The following is a 24,905-nucleotide window of genomic DNA, read 5'->3' on the forward strand; positions in this document are numbered from 1 at the left end:
GGATTAAGTAATTCAAAATTTGATGGCTCTGTGTACCATCGTTTTTTTCACAGTGCGCAAAACGTACATACAGGCCAACACGCTGGCGTGCCAGAGCATTTTCTCATTCACCCCCGGCCAGTGTCCTGGAACGTTTAAATAACTTTTGGCACAAGATAGCATTGTATGTCCATATGATTTCAGATACATGCAGATTTGACCTTCTGCTCAAAATGAGAGTAGCCTGACTCACATACACGTGGTTTTTGATTATGTAAACATCAGGGGAAAGGAATGTTTCCGAATGGCATGCTTTATAAAGACTTTTTAAGCTATGACAGGGATGGGCAAACATTTTGGGTCGCGGGCCAAATATCGAAAAAAAAAAAAAAAAAAAAAAAAAAAAATGGCGGGCCAAGATAAATTTTTCTAAAATTTTGAAAACAATATGCAAGTATTACAATTTAAATATGTTAATGAGATGAATGAAACTGCGATTTAATTTTTAAAAGTTCCTTATATTGAGGTTCGAAGTAAGATGTACTGATTCTTGGGAGGAGACTAAATGCTCATCTGCCATTCTTCTTCTGAAATAATTCTTTCTAAGGATCATAGTTGAAAACACTTGTTCACATATATAAAGTGAAACAAACATAGCACTGATTTTCTAGGCTTGAGGTATTAAATTTGTGAAACTTACTTTCGATAATGGTTTGTAAAACTCTAACTTTAACATATTTAGAAACAACTGCTTGAGATGATTGTTAGATTGCAACTCAGTTAATTCAAGCTGCAAATCTGACCTCATTGCTACACAATTTAGGTTGAAAGGCATGGTAAAAATATTCAGTTCTGTTTGAATGGCACTGAAATCTTGAAATCTGGATACTGTTTACCTTCATTGCATCGTAATTGGAATTCTTACGCTTAAATGTGAAATGACATATTCTTTGAGAACTGTTACAGTTTCATTGCAGATGAGACACACTGGTTTATCTTTTACAACTGTAAAAAAATATTTTTAGGTTCACTCATCATCAAAAGCACGGCACTCTGGATCAGCTTTACGTTTTTGAGTAGCCATTTTGAGGTTGAAATATTTCATGAATAATCTTAACAAGCACTAGTTACGCTATACTTTTAATAATTTCACCACTATTCAAAATGATGCTATATGTCCGCAATCTTTCCATACGCAATAATGATATTAGAACTCGCACCAAAAGAAAAAGCCACTGGCTGGAGCTTAAAATGCGCAGTCTGCCACAGGTGAGGTCCAATTCACCTATATTGGATTTCCATATGTCTGCTCCTCGAGAAAGAGAAAACCGCTTGTTGGCGCCAGTCTACAGCTGTAACTAACAAAGAAGTTCCGCTTTTAACACTTTACCGATTGAAATCTGTCTGTGCTTGCTATTTCTGTCAATTTATGTTTTGTGGAACAAAAATAGAGAAAGTAAAAAGGTCATCAGTCGTTTGAAAGAAAAGGAAGAAAAAAAGTAATATTTAAACAAAGTAGAAAAGACGATGGCTATATAATACATAAATACATATTTCTTTTAATTTGCCTCGGACCGACAAATTAAGATTCTACCCGCGGGCCGGATAGAACCTTCCGGCGGGCCGGAGTTGGTCCATCCCTGAGCTATCATATGTTAAAATTACCGTTTAAATATCTTTTCCTTTATGTGAAAATATATAAAAAAATTTCACATATATAATGTTAAACGACATTAGATGGTATGTAAATAATGAAAAAGATGTGTAAAATATATATTTAAACAAGAAATAACTTGTGTGAATAAAGTATCTATAAAAATATAATATAAAGCATTAACCTTTTAAATACTCTACAGAACATTATTAAACAAAGCGTTGATATTTCGGTAATTTCATAGGTTTTAGGCTTAATAGCAAGAAAACGCTCCGGCCCTGGACAGACACTCGCTAAAGAGACTGCTGTCCTCAGCGATAAGCGCGCGTTTGCTCTTCCCGTCGAGAAAGGCTTAAGCATAATACTGGGTGATAATATTTGGTGGCAACATTCTGAAAAGTGATTCAAAGCAAAATGCCGTTTAGCGACTAATAGCTGTTCTGGGCTAATGCTCCTTTGGGCTAAAAATGTGCAAACTGCCAAATAAATATTCTCATGGATACTTTAAAAAACGTGCCGAATAAGTTTGATTAGAAAAATATGAAAAGTGGCATCGGGAACAAGCATAATATGAATTTAATTTTTTACATATAAAATTTAATCGTTTACTAAAGCCCTTTATATAGGTTTCCACAAAAATTATTTTTGAAGACAATAGAATAACTTTCCTATGCTAAAAAGTCTGAGAAATGCGTGTGGCTCTAAGAATTTTATGTGAAACTAAAATAAGCTCATTTAATTATTTTTGAACTTTTGTTTCGTTTTAGCCCTTTTAGTTTTTAGCATAGATTATGTACTAGCTGAAGTATCCAGCTTTGCGTGAACTTTAGAGAAAATGAAAAGCCTTCATTAAAGGAAATTGGGGTAGTTTTTCCCAAAATCTCAGGTAGATAATGATTTTCTCTTATTTTATTACGAAATTTAACCAAGCTCAAATAAAACTATAGAACTAAAAGGGCACCGAGTAACTCTTTTAAAAAGAACTGATACTTGCTTTATTATCGGTTGTGACCTTTTTACTTCCTTGTACGAAGTAGAAAGGAAGTACTGTATTCGCGAAAAGTTTCAGGCATCACATTTTAACGCAAATATCCATTATTACCACTATCGAATTCAATTTAATGATGCTTTTGCGTGACATCTGTACGTAAAGACAGAATAAAGGACTCTTTTCCCCCCCCCAAAAATAAAACTAATTTAAAATGAATTCTGAAGAGAACTTTTCGTGGCGTCTATGCTTACGTACGTATGAACGTACGTATGTATGTACGTATCTCGCATAACTCAAAAGCGAGTAGCCTCCGAACGTTGATATTTTATATATAGGACTTCTATAACATGTAGGCCCACCAGCGGCCGAGCGATAAAGTCGCTAAACACTGGTAGTTCGATCCGAGGTTCGAATCCCGCGAACGGGCTGGCTGCATGGGAGTTTTCGTGGTTTTCCCCATGTGTAACGTGTATACGAGCCAGTTTCCCTTAGAAAGTCCTCCACGAAGGCATCCCTCCTCTTAGGCAGATAGCCCTCGAGGCTTTGCCATACTCACAAACACACACACTTTATAACATGTAGATGTGCACCTAGTATTTTGGTTGCAATCAACCGCACCAAAAGTATATAAATATATATATATCCCCTCTGTTACTCGGCTCAGTGATCTCAGTTTCTTTATTCTTATATGTTTGTAAATTGTGCATTTTGTGCCTTAAAAATGATTGCATTATGCTGTTCTTATCTCTTCCGGTTAAGGTTTTTATGTCTTTAGTAAATCTGTGTGCAATATTTGTAGAATTATCAACAATTTAAAAGTTGTTTATTTTTGCCATGCCCACCATGCTTGTTTATTATTGCGAATTAAATCATGCTTAATCCATTATGGAATTTATTCTAGGAAATAAGTGTTTAAGATTTTCTTCGTAATTTTTAATAAATATATTTTGAGTTTTTATGTATTTTAGCCTTGTATAGAGACTGAATTAATTGAATTAGAAAGACTAAATCGTCTGTGAAAAACTCTTTCTTTCATTTTCTTTTTTTGGTTTGTTTAATTTCTTTTATACATCGTTTTAGATTTATTATAATATTTGAATAGAATATGTGCCAACGATTAGATAATTATTCAAATGATATAAATTTTCTGCATTCTGAGTTATAGAATGAGTGAAAAGTAACGCTGTTAAGTGAACTTAGCGTAGCGCCAGAGTGTCACTATGGTAAACAAATATGGTGAATTTTAAAGAGTGCATTTATTCTATTGTGGTTTATGCGCTATCAACGAAGTAGATGTATTTCAATCCAATAAGTTAAAATGAAATGAAGGAAAAAGTGCGTATAATTTAATATTCCGTACAAGAAAGTCATGTGGTTTACACATCATATTTTTTCAGAAATGAGTTTTAAAAAATCCATTTTGGGTGAATTCTCCCCCGATTCTGAAATATTCGCGAAAAACAGATAGAAACTTAAATTCTGCTTTAAAGTTTCTACAGTTCTCTGGAAAGATCTACTGTGTTCTAAAGAGTAAACGAATACGGCGCTGTCTAACGGTTTTAGTAATAACTGATAGCGGGAACAACAACGGGAACCTATGATGGTTTACGTGATTTCATAATTTAAACTGTGTAGAAACATTGATATCTATTTTTTCTTAAAAAAAAATTAAAAAAATCTTGTATAGACAGTGCGTGACCTTCCTCTTGTTTTGAAGGTCAGCTCGCCAAAATTTCTTTAAGATCGGAAATAAACCATAGATTTGTACGTATTAAACACACGCAAACAACTTAATCTTTTTTAGACAACTTACAATCTTTTTTAGACATATGGATGGTTTTAATGAATCTAGAGAATGTAATTTCACAGGTTCAATTAATATTTACTATTTATTGAAATGGGTCTACGTTTATCACTTTCAAACCATTTAGCTTGTTAATTAATAACAGAATAAGTATGAAAGAAAAATTAAGTATCTTTTACTTTGTTGTACGACTACACATTGCCAAGTGGAAGATAAAAAAATTTTAATTCAGACAGTGTCAACCAGGGCTATGGAGTCGGAGTCATGCATTCGGAATCGGGCATATTTTGGGGTAAAAGGGGTCGGAGCTGGAGTCGCTAAAAACAGGTCGACTCCGACTCCAGTTTTTGTTGGACAGTTTGAATTTGAAATGAAATTAAAATGAATTGGAAAAAAAAATAATGGCAAGCTGAGTTATTATTTTTATTTATGAACTATATACATTAATAAATAGTTATTTTTTATTTTATTGACATATTCATAATATTTGAAATTAGCAATTAAACTGATTCATTTAGTTACATTTAGTAAGCGTGAGGTTTTTTTCAACCCATCTCTAACAGCAAGGTGTGGATTGCACAACGCATTTGCTTGATTTGACAAATTTTTGATGCCTCTTCAGCAACATCATCTAAAATTTCGTATGAATATTCTTGAGAAGTTTCAATATCTAAAGCAGTCCTTTTTCCATCTATCGTAACAATTTCTTCATCTGCATTCATCTTTTGATCTTTTGTATTGTTTTAACTATATTATAACTATATTAGATGCATTATCAGTAACAATGCAAAGAATCTGCTCTTTCCTTTGTTTCAAATTCTTTTAAAGCCCCTTTAATGAATTTCTGAAGATAATGGCTACCATGATGAGCTTCAGTATCTTTTACTGCCAGTGTCTCCATCATCATTAATAAATCTAGCATTAATTGCAAAATAGTTTTTTCTGTGTCTAGTAGTTGCATCCATTTTTAAGTATATGAACTTCCCTTTTTCTGAGCTCAGCTTTCAAGTTTTGTTTCTTCCTTGTAGCATCATTGAGAGTAAGTTTACGGATAAATTCCCTGTCTAATGAAATTCCAATTCATTTCGCCATTAAGTCCTAGGAATGCAGGTTGCGAAAATACATTCAAGACTACACCATTTTGTATAGCTAAGTTAATAAGATTTTTTTAAAAGCTCTTAGCAGTCATGGTTATAGTTATCTTGTCTGTAGTGAAAAAACATCAGTGAGGAAAGCTTGTCCACCAATAGCAGTACAAGATCCTTATGTCACTTTTCCTGTTGCACATCATATTTTCTTTTCCTCAATTTCATCAAAAATTTGTGGATGTACGCGTGCTATGTGCTTCAATAAATTTGAGGTTCTTTTGGAGCATGCTTGTCAGAACCTATGAAACTGCTTATCTTATGTCCACAGACTTTTTTCTCACCATCAGTACCGCACTTTAAAGTCTCACATTGACACACAAAATACTTTTCATCTGTCGTTATGGCGAAATATTCATAATATTCATTCTCCTGGGTTGTTTCTTTGACATTATGCTTCAGGTTTTAAAATACGCAAATATGAATACCTAAAAAATAAGAAATAATCAGGTAAGTGAGCATCATACAGTATTATTTATAAAATTACATTTTAATAGTAATAAATTCGTGCAGGGATGAAATGTGGATGGGTGAAAAACCTTTAAAAAAAGCTAAGCTACAGGAGCTATAGATTATCATATTAGAATTAATATTTAAATTATCTAATTTTAATTATTTAATTAATTATCTAACTTTAAATATATATTTAATTCTTAATTATCGTTAGAATTAAATGTCGAGGAACCTTGTGAACTTAAGTGAACAATCGCTTAGTTCAAAGAACAGAAATCGCTTAGTTCAAAGAACAGAAATCGCAAACTCAAGAAGGGTTAATTACCCTTTATTTCAATCAAAATAAGATGAACAGTCGACCCCTTTCTTCGGGCTTACAACAAAGCCTCCACTTTTGCTTTGACTCAAAAATAAAAAAAAAGATCAAAATGTATCTAACTAAGAGATTTAGCTGAAGCTAACACAATTCTAGCGTAGTTAGCCCGTAATCTAAACTAGCCAGCAAACTATCAAAATTCAAGTAATATGCGGCCTTTCGTAACAGCAGCTTAGAGAGATTAATTAATTATTAATTATCTCTCTCTGTCTATCTATCTATATAGGTCTCATTATCATAAAATATAAGTTGTGCTCTATATCATAAGATGAACTTTAAACAATTAGCAACAATATATATCCGAAGTACGGCATATTTCATAAATATATTGCCGTTAAGGGATTTATACGGATTTTATATACACTCTTTTGAAAAAAAAAAAAAAAAAAAAAATCGACGCACCAAGAAGGATTTTTGCGATCGTCACGAAATTTGGTATGCAAAAACATATTGATGAAACATGCAAATGATCAAAGTTTCAAGACAAATGAACAGGAATTGCGATCATAGCGCACATTTCTAGTGCGCAATTGGCAAAGTATAAATTCAGCAACAGAGGCTGAAATTTATCCTTTTTTTGTTGCTGCCATTGTAATTCCATAAAGAAGCAACTAAAGATGCCTTCACGACGATATCGAAGACCTCACAGACAACTAAACGACTTCGAACGTGATCGCTTTGTAGGGTTGCGTGAAGCTGGGTGGTCATACCGAGCAATAGGCCGTCACCAGCGGCGTACAGACATTGCTGTGCAAAGATGTTTGCAGCAATGGTTGCTACAAGGAAATTGCCGGCGAAATAAAGGCTCTGGAAGGACAAGGAGCACAAATGTGAGGCAAGATAGGATGATTGTTCGCCAGGCCCGAAGCGCCCCAACGGTATCATTGTCGAGTGATCAACGCACTACAGCCACGTGTATACCTCCCGTGGTATCGTCCACCATCTCACGGCGCTTGTCTGAGGCGGGATTATGCTCCCAGAGGCCTTTAAGACGTTTGCCTTTGATCCCACAATATCGGCGGAGTCGTCTGGAGAGATGTCGCAGCTGATCATTATGGCTACCATCAGATTGGCATCGTATAGTGTTCCCGCTGCACTCTTGAAGCAGATGACCACCGTGTTCGCGTCTGGAGAGAATGGGGCCAGCGGTCCCAATCAGCTTTTGTTTTACAAAGGCATACAGCCATAACCCCTGGTATGATGGTGTGGGGCACTATTTTTTAAGACAGCAGGTCATCTTTAATCATCCTTCGCACATCTTTAACAGCTCAACGATATGTTGATACCCTCTTGCGGCCAGTTGCATCACACTTCATGGTGCGTCATCCTGGGGACATTTTCCAACAAAATAATGCCAGGCCACATACCTCTCGCATATCTCTGAACTGTCTCCGTGCGGTTGATACTCTTCCTTTGCCAGCAAGGTCACCAGAACTTTCACCAATCGAGCATGTCTGGGGCATGGTTATCGCAGGATGACATTAGGAATCTCTACCACTTCTTGCCTCGACGAATTCAAGCATGCATTGCCTCCAGGGGCGCTTCGATCAACTACTAATTTGAAAACTCAATAGGTGATAGTGAGCCGTGAACAGGTACTATGACCTTGATTTTTTAATCATTTTATTATCTGTGTATTATCTGTGTATGTATACATATATTCAATTAAATCAAAAACAACCATTTCCTTCATGATGCTTCGATTTTTTTGCAAAAGAGTGTGTATATATTATTATTATTAGAAAAGGTTTTTACATGGCACTTAGAAGGAAAAGAAATTTTATTAAAGCTATGAGTTATTAGAAAAAAAATTAATAAGTAGTATTTTAAATCAGTAATTAAAGTTATTTAGATTTCTATTGTAGTAAAAATTATTAAAATCTGTATAGAAAAAAAATTAACAGTAAAAATTCCAAATATTAAAATTAAAATTTAAAGTACTGAAAAAATAGCTATTGCCATTGATTGCAGTTTAATTGACTTGTCAAGGAGAGCAAATCAATCTACTATCAATTAACAGTAACCAAGTTAAGTGAGAGTGTTTCATCTTTTTTCAAATAAGGATCAAATTAGTTATTTTACTAGAGTTAGATCATAAGCTACGAACAATACTCAGTTATTAGAAATATATCAGTCTACTTAAGCCAAAAACGTTTTTGTCATGAAAAAATTCTAAAATAAAAATTAGTAAGCTACTCTTCTTAATTTAAGTTATTCGTTAAAAACTAAATTAGACGAGATCCTCATTCCAGAAAAAATATTCTCCACTCTCACAGTATTGTAAAAATAATAAAAACAATAAAAAAAACTATCGATACTTGAAACAAATTAACATGTACCAAAAAAAAAAAAAAAAAAAAAAAAAAAAGACTACTAGAAAAATGTATAAATGAATATATTATTTTAGATTAAAACACTCTTTTAAAATCAAAAGTGAAAACAAAATTTATGTATTCTTTTGTATTAAAACATTCTTTTAAAATCAAAAGTAAAAACAAAATGTATATATTCTTTTATATTAAAAATTAATCTCAAAATCAAAAGTTAAAAATGAATATATTATTTTAGATTCAAATATTCTTTTATAATTAAACTAACTCAAAAGTAAAAATTAAATTCATACATTCTTTTATATTAAAATGTTAATTTCAACACCAAAAATAAAATCAAAATTGTTTACATTTAGAGATGCAACCTCGATTACAAGCATTTGCAGAATATCTGTACTCTTATCAATATATAGATATTTTCAGCAATTTTTATTTCAAAATATAAACAAAAATATTTTATTTATTGCAGTCACTTAGACATTTGATGCATCCATCATAATTTTAAAGTTATGAAAAATTATTTAATTATAAAAAATAATACACCAATTATATTTGGGATGGCCACTTCTGTTTATCCCCATGTATTATTGTTACATCTGTATCCTTACTATAACTTGAAATTTGTAGCCATTTTGTAAAATATGCATTCGTGGCACATTTATAGAAATTGTATTAATGTAACCCACAAATAAGGTTTTTAAAGAGTAAATTATCACTATTTTGATTTAGGCAGTCTTTATGTGCATGAAAAAATAAGAGAGATGCAAAAACTTACTTTTGAAATTCAAATTTGGTGACACAACATGCATTTTGCAGCCATGAGCTCCCTTTTCTTTTTGTGCTACAATAATGCCATCTATGAGATGAAGAAGTAACTAAATGAACCAATTTAATTAATAAAGGCAAATATCACAACCATCCTCTTCTCTTATATTTATTTATCAATATGTCAACAAAACAGAAAATAACTAAATATTTATTAAGGTATATAATCTATAAATAAAAATAAAATAACTCAGTTTGTCATTAATTTTTTTTAATTCACTTTAATTTCATTTCAAATTCATACTGTTTTACAAAAACTGGAGTCGAAGTCGAGGTGTTTTTAGCGACTCCAGCTCCGGATCTTTGTGATTTTTATTGCCTCCTATCTAGGGCATTTTATGATAAACAGGAACTTCTGGACAATCCTGTGGTTGTTAACTATTGTTATGATACTAGGGACCCCAATTTCAATAAACGGCCAAGGGCGATCCTAAATGTTAGTAATATGTAATTTTGTATATGTATTATGCAAATTGTTGCTCAGATTCTTTATTGTATATGTGTTATGCAAATTGTTGCTCGGATTCTTTATTGTATATTGTTCTTTTTTCCTCCTGATTGCATTTTGTTTTTACTAGTGGTACCAAGGCATCGCAGTTCGTATTTTGTTTCTCTTGTGTGTACATGTGTTCTTCTGTGAAACAGTTGTTAAAAAAATAGTTAATTATGTATGGATTAGTAATTATGTACTTAAGGTAAAAAATATGTATTTAACTATTAGTAATTATGAATTTAAACTCTTACTCATTTAATTATTTAGCACATTCAGTTATATTTCTCATAATTCGAAACTTTTATCATGTTATTCGATGAGGGGTAGGGCTATGGCGCCCAGGCACCCTGGTGGTTAAGCACCGCAGTTCAATGTTATTGACTCCTTTTATCCCAGAATCTGTCGGACACCGATTCCGACTGTACAGTCCTGCACATGTCCCAGAACTTCTTCGAAAGCCACCCAGAAATATTTCATCCTCAAACCCTATGTGACATGAGGTTTATATTAGAAAACTTCCTATTTTTCTAGATCGGAAAACAGTGTCCGCCACGATGACCGGAAAGTGATCAAGGAAAGACCCCCCATTGGCGTGATATCCGTTACTGATCACATAACTTATTAAATCGAGTAAGAAAAACAAATACGCTGGCTCTTTCCTGATAATCGCGAGCGAGTAAGACGCATTACGTGTCGAGAAAGCTGGCGGTCTTTCCCCTTCTGTAGTAATGCTGTAATGTTACTTTTTAATTAACCAAGAAAGCTTATGTTAAGTTTCAGAATAAATGGAAAAAAGGACAACTGGTGTTGAGTTTTTCCATCACGAAAGTGTGGCGACATTCCACCTGCTTGCACTATCCTAACAAAAAAAAGCAAATAACATAAACGAAAACTAGGAGCTGGAGGCCCTTACCCACATCCTAATAACGAAAAAAGCAAAGAACAAAAGCGAAAAAAAGGAAATTCCTAACGAAATAAACAAAAACACCTGGGCCCCTTTATTTCACAGGCGCACTTATAAAGAGCCGTGATTCCCGGTTTGTTTATACCAATAAATCTGTCAAAACCAGAAGCACAGAACAGAAACTAATGCCAGTACATGAAGGTCAAATGCATTATGAATCAACCCCATGTGAAAGCAGTTACCATTTAGCTCCATCTAATGGCTTTTAAAACTTAAAATAAATCGTTGTGTTTTAAAGTTGTGTATACGCGACGCTGAGCTGCAGAGATCGATCGGAGTTCTTCGTGTATACGCGACGCTGGGCTGGTAGCAGTGGAATCATTGCTTCGCGTATACGAGACGCTGGTCCTGAACGGGTTTGAGGCTATGTTGAGTAGTACAAAATGAATTTTTGTGCTAATATTACCTAATTAATATGAACTCACAGTAAGACGAATGTCATCTTTAAATTTTTTTCGTTGCTACAGCTGTCTTTTGCTTAAACGACAAAACACGACTATCTCGCTTATATTATAAAAAATTTAAGAAATTAATGTATTAGGTTAGGTTAGGTTATTTAATTACGGCAAAGCCGCGAGGGCTATCTGCCTAAGGGGAAGGATGCCTTCGTGGAGGACTTTCTAAGGGAAACTGGCTCGTATACACGTTACACATGGAGAAAATCACGAAAACTCCCATTCAGCAGCCAGCTCGTTCGCGGGATTCGAGCCTCGATCCGAACTACCAGTGTTCTTTACCAGTGTGACTTTACCGCTCTGCCGCTAGTGGGCCGAAATGAATGTATTAATGAAAAAGAAAAAAAAATATATTGCGGTAAATGAATATCGTACACGGCTTTTATTTCACCATCTTAAATGATGTTATACTCTCTTTGCGCATATTAGGGCCAGACAACTGGCAAATATCTAATTTCTTAGAATAAGGAAATAAAATATACGAAAATAAAAGCCGAAAATTTGGATTTAAACGCAATGTTTCAAATAAAAAATATGATATCAAGTGCAATTACATAAACAAACACTATATATTAACATAATAATGCAAAAGTTACTTATCAGAGGCAAATTTGTAATTTCCAAGACTTTCTGAATATCGTCAAACTATCGATATTAATCTCAGTAGGAAAACATTATCAACATAACAAAAGAAAATAATGATAAATCCAGATGATTAAAAATATAATTTACAATTAATACAACCTCACAAATTAAAAATACAAAAACGATATATTAAACACCGCACATAACATACGATACAAGATTGTTGTTTTCCCCATGTACAGTCGGCCACAAAAGTATTCGAACACCGGTACCCATTCAGAAAATTTACTTTTCCGTTGAGAAACAAAATTGTCTCCAGAGTCCATCTTGGTTCGATAGACAAAAAAAAAAAAAAAAAAAAAAAAAAAGGATGGCTCATGTCCAAAATTGGCTAGGTGCATGAAACAAAATACAACATGACCTATCTGGGTGAGATGGGAAACAAAATGGCTGCTCACGTGATCCATTATTGCGCTCAGAGAAAACGCAAAGTGTGGCTGCGGCTCATCTCGGTTCGCGAAGAGTGAAAACCCAAAACGGTCTGCAGTGTCTATCTTTGTTGGATGAGAAAACAAAAGGATGGCTCATGTCCAGTTTATTTAGGTGTGGGAAAACATATAACGTGACCTATCTGGATGAGATGTCTCCAGCGATCCAGTATAGACTTTTTCCCCATCTGCAATAGATGACATCTATAAACAATTTCATTGAAATCTCCTCGAAATATAAGAAACAGCTAGCTCGTGAAATTGTAAGGTATTCCCAAAAAATTCCACTTCTTGAAGAAGGAAAAACATCCTAGATGCAGATGAGGTAGAGAGAGAAAAAGCATGTTGCACCATGGAGAGCCCGCACGGTTCTGAACAGAAAACGTGCAATGCTTTTATAGAAAAGAGTTGAAAGTGAAAGTAAAAGCCGATTGGAAATTTTTCAGTTGGTTGCCGACTGGGAAAAAATTTTCAGAGCTCAGAAAAAAAATTCTGAGATGTAAAAAAAAAAAAAAAAAAAAAAAAAAAAAACCCTTTTTGTTAATTTTTATCATGTCTTCTAGACATGATAAAAATTAACCCTACCCCCCTTTTGTGTGGGAATGTTGTCTCACTGTTTCTAAAAATAGACCATGACTCATTCTAGGAATTATATGTTTTAGAAAGGATGAGTCATAGTCTTTGGGTTTCTCCATTCCAAAGTAAACAAAGTGAAGACATCAAATTAATAGAAAAAAAGGAAGAGTTTTTTTTTTTTTTTTTTTTTTTTTTTTTTCCCAGCTTTGGAAATATTTTCCCCATTCAACAGCCAAGAAATATTTCCAGCCAATACAATTTCATTTTTACTTTCACTTTCAATTCATTTCTTATATCTATAAGAACATTTCATGTTTCTGTTCAGATCAGTGTGGGTTGTTCAAGACGCAGCAACTCTACTCCATCCCACAACCAGGAAAAAAACAGCCCACTCAATCGCAGAAATGGATTAAAAATAAATTCTTTCATACATTTTTAAACCTCAAGAGTGTTAGTTGTCATGGAAAGAGCCTTTTTTTCCCTGAGCTCTGAGAAAATGTTTCCCAGCAGACTCAATCGCTGAAATGGATTAAAAATAAATTCTTTCATACATTTTTAAACCTCAAGAGTGTTAGGTGTCATGGAAAGAGCCTTTTTTTCCCTGAGCTCTAAGAAAATGTTTCCCAGCAGACTCAATCGCTGAAATGGATTAAAAATAAATTCTTTCATACATTTTTAAACCTCAAGAGTGTTAGCTGTCATGGAAAGAGCCTTTTTTTCCTGAGCTCTAAGAAAATGTTTCCCAGCCCAATCAATCGCTGAAATGGATTAAAAATAAATTCTTTCATACATTTTTAATCCTCAAGAGTGTTAGGTGTCATGGAAAGAGCCTTTTTTCCCCTGAGCTCTGAGAAAATGTTTCCCAGCAGACTCAATCGCTGAAATGGATTAAAAACAAATTCTTTCATACATTTTTAAAGCTCAAGCGTGTTAGCTGTCATGGAAAGGGCCTTTTTTTTTCCAGCCCACTCAATCGCTGAAATGGATTAAAAATAACTTCTTTCATACATTTTTAAAGCTCAAGAGTGTTAGCTGTCATGGAAACTGAAATTTATGTCATGGTTTGTGTCTCACACGTCGTCAACGGTATGGTTTGAGGTGAAAATTGAAAACCCGGTATGAAAAATCTCTTTAAGTTCACTTTAGAAGAAGCTGTGGGATAGAGAGATTTCGTCATGGAAAAATGTCTTTCAATGTCTTTCAATGTCAGTCATGGGAAAATGTCTTTCAATGTCCGTCATGGAAAAATGTCTTTCAATATCATGACATCTCCTTACAAATAGGATTGAAGGATTTTTCTTAAACTATGTTGAAATCTTGATCCATCCAAATTACAGATGGGAAATTCTGATCCATGGATGGATCATCCAATTTCGCTAGAACCTGATAAACGGTTGCTGATGAAATCCAAACGAAAACCCTAGCTTTTCAAACAGGAAACATTTTCCCCTAAACGTATTAATGATTTCTATTCTGTGAGACATTAAAAAGTGGAAAGAAACTTGTATTCACAGAAGCTCTTTCTAGAAGAGTGGTCCTAGGTCCAGATGAGATAGAGAAAGAGCATGCTGCACCTTGGATAGCCCGCACGGTTCTGAATAGAAAACGTGGAATACTTTTATAGAAAAGCGATGAAAGTAAAAGTAAAAGCCAAATCGTCTTGGCTGTAGAATTTTCACTTGGTTGCCGACTGGGAAAAATTTTTCAAAGCTCAGGAAAAAAAATTTGAGATGTAAAAAAAAAAAAAATAAAAAATAAAATAAAATAAAAAAAAATCTTTTTGTTAATTTTTATCATGTCTTCTAGACATGATAAAAATTAACCCTACCCCCCTTTTGTGTGGGAATGTTGTCTCCCTGTTTCTAAAAATAGACCATGACTCATTCTAGGAATTATATGTTTTAGAAAGGATGAGTCATAGTCTTTGGGTTTCTCCATTCCAAAGTAAACAAAGTGAAGACATCAAATTAATAGAAAAAAAGGAAGAGTTTTTTTTTTTTTTTTAGCTTTGGAAATATTTTTCCATTCAACAGCCAAGAAATATTTCCAGCCAATACAATTTCATTTTTACTTTCACTTTCAGTTCATTTCTTATATCTATAAAAACATTTCATATTTCTGTTCAGATCAGTGTGGGTTGTTCAAGATGCAGCAACTCTACTCCATCCCACAACCAGGAAAAAAAGATGTTCTTTCATGAGGAATTCTTTTGGCTTTCGAAAACAATGATGACATGATGATTGTAATACATTTCTGTTCTCATGTCTCATGCTTGAACTCAGAATTATTTCCAGAGCTCTGAGAATTTTTCCTAGTCCACTCGATGACCCAAATTTCGTATATTTATTTAAGCTACTCGAGTTTCGACTACTCATCTGTGTGTGCTGTGCATTCAACCTGGAGATACATTCCCTGAGCTCTAAGAAAATTTTCCCAGCCCACGCAATCGCTGAAATGGATTTAAAATAAATTGTTTCATACATTTTTAAAGCTCAAGCGTGTTAGGTGTCATGGAAAGAGCCTTTTTTCCCCTGAGCTCTAAGAAAATGTTTCCCAGCCCACTCAATCGCTGAAATGGATTAAAAATAAATTCTTTCATACATTTTTAAAGCTCAAGAGTGTTAGGTATCATGGAAAGAGCTTTTTCTTTTCACAGCCCACTCAATCGCTGAAATGAATTAAAAATAAATTGTTTCATACATTTTTAAAGCTCAAGCGTGTTAGGTGTCATGGAAAGAGTCTTTTTTTCCCTGAGCTCTAAGAAAATGTTTCCCAGCCACTCAATCGCTGAAATCGATTAAAAACAAATTCTTTCATACATTTTTAAAGCTCAAGCGTGTTAGCTGTTATGGAGAGAGCTTTTTTTTCCCCAGCATACTCAATCGCTGAAATGGATTAAAAATAAATTCTTTCATACATGTTTAAAGCTCAAGCGTGTTAGCTGTCATGGAAAGAGCCTTTTTTATCCCAGCCCACTCAATCGCTGAAACGGATCAAAAATAAATTCTTTCATACATTTGTTTAAACCTCAAGACTGTTAGCTGTCATGGAAACTGAAATTTATGTCACGGTTTGTGTGTCACACGTCGTCAACGGTATGATTTGAGGTGAAAATTGAAAAATCTCTTTAACTTCACTTTAAAAGAAGGTGTGGGATAGAGAGATTTCGTCATGAGAAAATATCTTTCAATGTCCGTCGATGAAATCCAAACGAGGGGTCCTAGCTTTTCAAATGGGAAACATTTTCCCCTAAAAGGAGAAATGATTTCTATTCTGTGAGACGTCAAAATTGGAAAAAAGCTTGTGTTCACAGAAGCTCTTTCTAGAAGAGTGGTCCTGGGTCCAGATGAGGTAGAGAAAGAAAAAGCATGCTGCACCTTGGACAGCCCGCACAGTTCTGAACAGAAAACAGAATACTTTTATAGAAAAGTGTTGAAAGTGAAAGTAAAAGTCTTGGCTGGAGAATTTTCACTTGGTTGCCGACTGGGAAAAATTTTTCAAAGCTCAGAAAAAAATTTTGAGATGTAAAAAAAAAAAAAAAAAAAAAAAAAACTTTTTGTTAATTTTTATCATGTCTTCTAGACATGATTTTCCTATTCAAAGTTGAAATGAGTTTCCAAAAGCATGATCCTTTTAAAAAAAACATGTATGTTTGTGTAGGTGTGGTGGGACGGTTAGCTTTCTTTCTTACGAGATAGTCATCTCCACGAGATGTGTTTTGGATATCTTCTCCAGTCTCTCTCTTTACCCAATCTCATGATATTCTTTAAGAATTTCTTAGCCATTTGTCAAAGAAGGGGACTATAATTGAAGAATTTATGAATTTGGGAACATGTCACCATGGCAAATCTAAAATCTTGGCACTGGATACTCTGATTATAATTCTGAGTTCTAGCATGGGACATTTTTTAAATCAATAAGCTAAACTATTTTTCTAGTCTCATATTCTCTCGTGACTAGGGTTCCAGATTTGGGTAGAGAGAGACATGTTGCCTCATCAACAGCCCGCACTGTTCTGAACAGAAACGTGGAATGCTTTTATAGAAAAGTGAAGAGTTGAAAGTGAAAGTCGAGAAACAAAATGGGATCGGCTAGGAAAAATTTCTCAGAGCTCAGAAAAAAAAAATTTAAGATGTAAAAAAAAAAAAAAAAAAAAAAAAAAAACAATATTTTTGTTAATTTTTATCATGTCTTTTAGACATGATAAAATTAACTCCCTTCTCTTTTTGTCTGGGAATGTTGTCTCACTCTTTCTAAAAATAGACAATGACTCATTCTTTCTAAAGAATAGAATTCCAAGAAAAGATTGGATGAGTCATGGTCTATTTTTAGAAAGTGGGAGACAACATTCCCATACAAAAGGGGGGTGAGTTAATTTTTATCATGTCTAGAAGACATGATAAAAATTAACAAAAAGATTTTTTTTTTTTTTTTTTTTACATCTCAGAATTTTTTTCTGAGCTCTGAAAATATTTTCCCAGCCGATCTCATTTCGTTTTTCGACTTTCACTTTCAACTCTTCTCTTTTCTATAAAAGTATTTCGAGTTTCTGTTCAAAACACTGTGGGCTGTTGAAAAGGTAACACGTCTCCCTCTCTACATTAATGGGAATCCAAGATGTTCTAAAGAAGAATTCTTTGAGAATCTCTTAACCTTTCTGAACTTTAGACGAGCTAGCTGGATATTTCTTCATTTCTTTTTCAAGTATGGGTTCAAAGGATTCTTTTAAATAGTTGCAAGTAAGACGTTGTATTATTTTCTGTTGATCATGAATCTATTAAACAATTTCAATGCCTAATTTTAGGGCTACCTATACCCAACATGATTCATATGTTTTACTCTACGTTTTAGATAAGACCCTCTCTTAAAAACATAAGTATTTCGAGTTTCTGTTCAGAACACTGTGGGCTGTTGAAAAGGCAACACGTCTCCCTCTCTACATTAATTGGGAATCCAAGATGTTCTAAAGAAGAATTCTTTGAGAATCTCTTAACCTTTCTGAACTTTAGAAGAGCTAGCTGGATATTTCTTCATTTCTTTTTCAAGTATGGGTTCAAAGGATTCTTTTAGTTGCAAGTAAGACGTTGTATCATTTTCTGTTGATCATGAATCTATTAAAAAAATTTCAATGCCTAGTTTTAGGGCTACCTATACCCAACATGATTCATATGTTTTACTCTACGTTTTAGATGAGACCCTCTCTTAAAAACATGATTTTCCTATTCAAAGTTGAAATGAGTTTCTAAAAGCATGATTCTTTTAAAAAAACATGTGTGATTGTGTAGGTGTGTTGGGACGGTTAGATTTCTTCTCTTACGAGATAGTCATCTCCACCCTCTCGTGGTCGCTGAAATCTCGTGATAGCTCAAGTGAAAAGGGTTCGTTTATTTTGACTCACAACCACGTTATATTTTTTTGGATATCTCCTCCAACGACTCGTGGAACTCTTTTCCCTGAAATCAGGTATGTTTAGCAGTGCACGCCCTCTGAAGTGAAGCTCGGAATACTTTGACAAATCCTGTTGAGTGGATTATGAAACCATTTTTAAAGGACCTCAGAGAAACACCCATGAAGACGATACCAACGTGTCGTTTTTCAGAAAGCATGAAGGTGGTTCATGGTGAGAGATGAGATGGTAAAATAGTTTTTTTTCTTAGAAAGTTGAAAAAATGGAGAGTAGTAAGACACAGTCTCTTTTTTCGAAACTGAGTAGGAGGGTCATTTTGAGATGAGCTGGAAAATATTTTCTGAGAGATTTGAAAAAAAAATTTAAAAATAAAAAATATATATATTATATAATATATATATTATATAATATATATATTATATAATATATTTTTTCTTTGAAACCTCTTTCAACCTATCTCGTCCTGTTTCTCAAGTAACATTCCTTTCCTGAAAAGCTAATTTCTTTAGAAACCTAAGACAACTCCTTTCCTGAAAAGCTAATTTCTTTAGACACCTAAGACAACAGGTAGAGACATACTTCTAACCAAAAAGAGAGTAGAGATCCTTTTGAATAATGTCGAATAGACAAAACACGAGTAGCCATTTCAATTCTATGCTTTTTCCTAGGGACGATCCACGAAAGGGTCCTCTTTTGTTCACGACCCGTGGTTCACCCATGAATTAAACACGTAGGCTCGAAACATCTCTACCTCCACGGTGCAGTTTGAAAGGAAGGTGACCCACCCATCACCCCAGCTATGAAATGAAACGTCAAAACAGTGCACACGTTCTAGAATAAGAATCCTTGTAGACATTTGGGGGCTCTACAGCATAGACTCAACAGAAACAAAACCATAAAAACTTTCATAGATCCCAGAGAGTGGATGCTTAAAAATAAGGTGATGTCTCGTCGATCAAATCAGCTGTAAATAAATGTCTAAGAGCTGTGAAGAATGGATGGCCTACCTTCACAAAAGCTCTTTCTAGGAGGGAAAAGTGTGTATCCAAGCAGAATACACAGCACAGACTGATGTTAAGTCGAAACTGGAGTGATTTCAATACACAAGTATGAATTCGTTCTAATAATCCTTTAGATAGGTCTCATTTGACTCATCAAGTCGAGGGGGAAAACATTGACGAGTTGCCTTTCAATCATCTCATCAACAGCCCACACTGTTCTGAACTGAAACGTAGAATGCTTTTATAGATAAGAGAAGAATTGAAAGTGAAAGTAAAAAACGAAATCGGATCAGCTGGGAAAATTTCTGAGCCGGGAAAAAATTCTGAGATTGAAAAAAAAAAACTCTTCCTTTTTCTTTATTAATTTGATGTCTTCACTCTTTTGACCTTGTAGAAAGTCAAAAAGTGAAGACATCAAATTTTTTTTTTTCAATCTCAGAATTTTTTCCCGGCTTAGAAATTTTCCCAGCTGATCCGATTTCGTTTTTTACTTTCACTTTCAATTCTTCTCTTATCTATAAAAGCATTCTACGTTTCAGTTCAGAACAGTGTGGGCTGTTGGAAAGGCAACACGTCAATGTTTTCCCCCTCGACTTGATGAGTCAAATGAGACCTATCTAAAGGATTATTAGAACGAATTCATACTTGTGTATTGAAATCACTCCAGTTTCGACTTAACATCAGTCTGTGCTGTGTAGTCTGCTTGGATACACACTTTTCCCTCCTAGAAAGAGCTTTTGTGAAGGTAGGCCATCCATTCTTCACAGCTCTTAGACATTTATTTACAGCTGATTTGATCGACGAGACATCACCGTATTTTTAAGCATCCACTCTCTGGGATCTATGAAAGTTTTTATGGTTTTGTTTCTGTTGAGTCTATGCTGTAGAGCCCCCAAATGTCTACAAGGATTCTTATTCTAGAACGTGTGCACTGTTTTGACGTTTCATTTCATAGCTGGGGTGATGGGTGGGTCACCTTCCTTTCAAACTGCACCGTGGAGGTAGAGATGTTTCGAGCCTACGTGTTTAATTCATGGGTGAACCACGGGTCGTGAACAAAAGAGGACCCTTTCGTGGATCGTCCCTAGGAAAAAGCATAGAATTGAAATGGCTACTCGTGTTTTGTCTATTCGACATTATTCAAAAGGATCTCTACTCTCTTTTTGGTTAGAAGTATGTCTCTACCTGTTGTCTTAGGTGTCTAAAGAAATTAGCTTTTCAGGAAAGGAGTTGTCTTAGGTTTCTAAAGAAATTAGCTTTTCAGGAAAGGAATGTTACTTGAGAAACAGGACGAGATAGGTTTAAAGAGGTTTCAAAGAAAAAAAGAGAGATGTCGTTCATTTTTATCATGTCTGAAGACATGATAAAAATGAACAAAAAGTATTTATAATATATATATTATATAATATATATATTTTTTATTTTTAAAATTTTTTTTTTCAAATCTCTCAGAAAATATTTTCCAGCTCATCTCAAAATGACCCTCCTAATCAGTTTCGAAAAAAGAGACTGTATCTTACTACTCTCCATTTTTTCAACTTTCTAAGAAAAAAACTATTTTACCATCTCATCTCGCACCATGAACCACCTTCATGCTTTCTGAAAAACGACACGTTGGTATCGTCTTCATGGGTGTTTCTCTGAGGTCCTTTAAAAATGGTTTCATAATCCACTCAACAGGATTTGTCAAAGTATTCCGAGCTTCACTTCAGAGGGCGTGCACTGCTAAACATACCTGATTTCAGGGAAAAGAGTTCCACGAGTCGTTGGAGGAGATATCCAAAAAAATATAACGTGGTTGTGAGTCAAAATAAACGAACCCTTTTCACTTGAGCTATCACGAGATTTCAGCGACCACGAGAGGGTGGAGATGACTATCTCGTAAGAGAAGAAATCTAACCGTCCCACCACACCTACACAATCACACATGTTTTATTAAAAGAATCATGCTTTTAGAAACTCATTTCAACTTTGAATAGGAAAATCATGTTTTTAAGAGAGGGTCTCATCTAAAACGTAGAGTAAAACATATGAATCATGTTGGGTATAGGTAGCCCTAAAACTAGGCATTGAAATTTTTTAATAGATTCATGATCAACAGAAAATGATACAACGTCTTACTTGCTACTAAAAGAATCCTTTGAAACCATACTTGAAAAAGAAATGAAGAAATATCCAGCCAGCTCGTCTAAAGTTCAGAAAGGTTAAGAGATTCTCAAAGAATTCTTCTTTAGAACATCTTGGATTCCCCATTAATGTAGAGAGGGAGACGTGTTACCTTTTCAACAGCCCACAGTGTTTTGAACAGAAACTCGAAATACTTTTATAGAAAAGAGAAGAGTTGAAAGTGAAAGTCGAAAAACGAAATGAGATCGGCTGGGAAAATATTTTCAGAGCTCAGAAAAAAATTCTGAGATGTAAAAAAAAAAAAAAAAAAAAAAAAAAAAAACTATCTTTTTGTTAATTTTTATCATGTCTTCTAGACATGATAAAAATTAACTCACCCCCCCTTTTCGAACCCGAGTCACGAGAGAATATGAGACTAGAAAAATAGTTTAGCTTATTGATTTAAAAAATGTCCCATGCTAGAACTTAGAATTATAATCAGAGCGGGGCTTTCCAGTATCCAGTGCCAAGATTTTAGATTTGCCATGGGTGACATGTTCCCAAATTCATAAATTCTTAAATTATAGTCCCCTTCTCTGACAAATGGCTAAGAAATTCTTAAAGAATATCATGAGATTGGGTAAAGAGAGAGACGTGTTGCCTCTTCCACAGCCCACACGGATCTGAAGTGAAACGCGGAATGCTTTTATAGATAACTTCCCCAGTTATCTATTGATCATGTCCAGTTATCCCCAGTTATTGAAACAAAGTCAAAAGCCAATCGAAAGTAAAATCCCAACAGAATTCCACAAGAATGAGTCATAGTCTATTTTTAGAAAGAGTGAGACAACATTCCCAGACAAAAAGAGAAGGGAGTTAAATTTTATCATGTCTAGAAGACATGATAAAAATTAACAAAAAGATTTTTTTTTTTTTTTTACATTACAAAATTTTTTTCTGAGCTCTGAGAATTTTTTTCAAAGTCGGCTTGATTCACAAAACCAGATATATTCAAATTATTGCTATAGAGGGTTCTCATCTATTTAAACCACTCGCGTTTCAGCTTTAAAGCAGTCTGTGCTGTGCACTGGAGCTGAATTGTTTTCAGCTGTCAGACATTTTTTTCCAACAGCCGACTCGATCGTTCAAATGACACCGTGGAAGTTGGAGAGAGGTCATGTCAATTCGGATGACGGTAAAGCATTTGAGGGCTATTTGCCTTAAGAAATGCCTTCGTGGAGGACTTTGGAAGGGAAACTGGCTCGTATTCACATTACACATGGGGAAAAACCACGAAAAAAAACACACATGCAGCCAGCTTGAAAGTCAGTCGTTCACGTTTTACAAAATATGAAATGGATTTTATAAAAACATATTGGGATCGTATTCAAAATTGGATCATTCTGTTGTTTTATCAGAATATGCCAGTATACGATTGAACAATTCTATTGAATAACATGATCTTGCCTTCTTGAAAGTCATTTGTTAACGTTTCACAAAATATATATCAGTATACGATGGAACCATCATGATCCGTTATTCTGACTGATGGAGTCAGCTGTGGATCATGGGATCTTTTGCCTTGTTGAAAAGGATTTGTTAAAGTTTCACAAAATATACAAAATATATATCAGTATACGATTGAAAAAAATCATGATCCGTTATCCTGACTGATGGAGTCAGCTGTGGATCACAGGATTTTGCCTTGTTGAAAACAATTTGTTAAAGTTCCACAAAATATATCAGTATACAATGGAACTATCGTGATCCGTTAATTCTGACAAGTCTAGTCAGCTGTGGATCACGAAATCTTGCCTTCTTGAAAGTCATTTGTTAAAGAAATTTCACAAAATATAGCAGTATACAATGGAACAATCGTGATCCGTTAATCCTGACTGATTGAGTCGAATCTGGATCACGAGATCTTGCCTTCTTGAAAGTCATTTGTTAAAGAAATTTCACAAAATATAGCAGTATACAATGGAACAATCGTGATCCGTTAATCCTGACTGATTGAGTCAGCTCTGGATCACGAGATCTTGCCTTCTTGAAAGTCATTTGTTAAAGAAGTTTCACAAAATATATCAGTATAGAATGGAACAATCGTGATCCGTTAATCCTGACTGATTGAGTCAGTTCTGGATCACGAGATCTTGCCTTCTTGAAAGTCATTTGTTAAAATTTCACAAAATATATCAGTATACGATTGATAAAATCGTGATCCGTTAATCCTGACTAGTCTAGCCAGCTGTGGATCACGAGATCTTGCCTTGTTAAAGTTTCACAAAATATATCAGTATACGAGGGAACCATCGTGATCCGTTGATCCTGACTGCTCTAGCCAGCTATGGATCACGAGATCTTGCCCTGTTGAAAGGGATTTGTTAAAGTTTCACAAAATATATCAGTATACGATTGATAAAATCGTGATCCGTTTTTCCTGACTAATGGAGTCAGCTGTGGATCACGAGATCTTGCCTTCTTGAAAGAAATTTGTTAAAGTTTCACAAAATATATCAGTATAGGATGGAACAATCGTGATCCAATTACACTGACGAGTCTAGCCAGCTGTGGATCACGAGATCTTGGCTTCTTGAAAGGAATTTGTTAAAGTTTCACAAAATATATCAGTATAGGATGGAACAATCGTGATCCGATTACACTGACTAATGGAGTCAGCTGTGGATCACGAGATCTTGGCTTCTTGAAAGGAATTGGTTAAAGTTTCACAAAATATATCAGTATATGATGGAACAATCGTGATCCGATTACACTGACGTATCTAGCCAGCTGTGGATCACGAGATCTTGGCTTCTTGAAAGGAATTTGTTAAAATTTCACAAAATATATCAGTATATGATGGAACAATCGTGATCCGATTACACTGACGTATCTAGCCAGCTGTGGATCACGAGATCTTGGCTTCTTGAAAGGAATTTGTTAAAGTTTCACAAAATATATCAGTATATGAAATAATAGCATGTTTTCTATAAAAACAGCTATTGAGTAAAACATTTCTAGCCTTGAAAAACAAAAACAGTGGCAGGGGAAAAAATATTACCCTACCTCAAAGTATTGAAAGGAAATAAGAATACATTTCAATAAAATGGGTGACTCAATAAATATTTGTAGTCTATGAAATACAAGAAAGTAAGAAAAAAATGTTCACATACCTTCACAGAAGCTCTTCCCAGGAGAGTGAGAAGCATGTATCCACGTTGAGTGCACAGCACAGACTGATCTGAAACTGAAACGCAAGTGGTTTAAATACAT

At 34.4% G+C, this 24,905-nt stretch overlaps 1 long non-coding RNA gene across 1 annotated transcript; it reads right to left on the reverse strand.

The window, feature by feature from the left end:
* Nucleotides 1–4,837: 4,837 nt before the first annotated feature.
* LOC118182456 (uncharacterized) lies at nucleotides 4,838–24,905 on the reverse strand. Its single transcript, XR_015041852.1, has 3 exons — nucleotides 24,806–24,905; nucleotides 9,508–9,588; nucleotides 4,838–6,001 (listed from the first exon to the last, which is right to left on the reverse strand). It is a non-coding gene; the product is annotated as an uncharacterized LOC118182456 (long non-coding RNA).

Source organism: Stegodyphus dumicola, chromosome 6, assembly GCF_044657685.1.
Source record: "Stegodyphus dumicola isolate Sdum_Otavi_A_Nest chromosome 6, ASM4465768v1".
Lineage (NCBI taxonomy): Eukaryota > Metazoa > Arthropoda > Arachnida > Araneae > Eresidae > Stegodyphus > Stegodyphus dumicola.